This window comes from Opisthorchis viverrini (genome assembly GCF_000715545.1).
Source record: "Opisthorchis viverrini unplaced genomic scaffold opera_v5_1, whole genome shotgun sequence".
Lineage (NCBI taxonomy): Eukaryota > Metazoa > Platyhelminthes > Trematoda > Opisthorchiida > Opisthorchiidae > Opisthorchis > Opisthorchis viverrini.
The window spans coordinates 3,488,563-3,489,484 of NW_008751657.1; positions in this window are offsets into that span (position 1 = coordinate 3,488,563).

The following is a 922-nucleotide window of genomic DNA, read 5'->3' on the forward strand; positions in this document are numbered from 1 at the left end:
TAGATAAACGTTAAATCACAAAAATCTTGACTGTTCTGTTTTTGCACGAGAAAAGTGGATTCAAAATGGGATTCAGCATAAAGGGATTTCCCAGATTGCAAACCGATGTTAATTCTGTTGCTGCTGAGCTGTTTTCATTGGTCATTTTCTTGTGGGGAACTGTGGTGCCTCACACTTCACATACGATGGTTGACCGGTGGGAAGGAAAAGTGAGATAAATGAATTGGCCATTGTGTCACTTAACCGTTTCTCTGGGTCGTTATAAACATTTCAAGTTTAGATTTAACTACTCCCACACAGTAAGTAGCACACATTATTTCGGAAAATGTTTCTAATAGACTGGCCATAATGTGTTGGAATATTGGTAGCTCGGGTGTATTGTTTGGTAACTGATCAGGTGGCTGTTGATCTGTTCGTCGAGCTTGGCAATTGATTTGCAAACGTTTCGTCACCATTCGAGGAGACATCTTCAGTGCGCTGTTGGTTGGGTAGTTCCTCTCTTCGTGCCTGCGTTTATATAGTCTACAGAGAGCAGTCTTTGCGCTGTAACCTGGATTCTGATTGGCCCGTTCTTGATCTGTATTGCGTCGTGGTCGGCTTATCTGTTGGTTTGTGGCGCGCCTCCTATTTTTAGTAGCCTGCTGTTCTATTGATTTCTTCTTTGAGTCCTTGTCCGGCCTCGGGTTCTGTGGTTCTGGATTTCCTTTGTCCTCAGAGGCTGGTAGGCAGGATCAATGTCAATGTGCCTGTTTATTGCCCCACCAGTGGAGTACCACGCCTCCATGAACTCGCGTTCTTTCTTTGTTCTTGCTTGGCCCAGTATTCTGACGTTATTCCAATCGAAATGGTGTCCTTCCTCATCTTCGTGTGCAGAGATGAGAGAGAGTTGGTCATGTCTCTTGGTGGCGAGCTTATGTTCGGT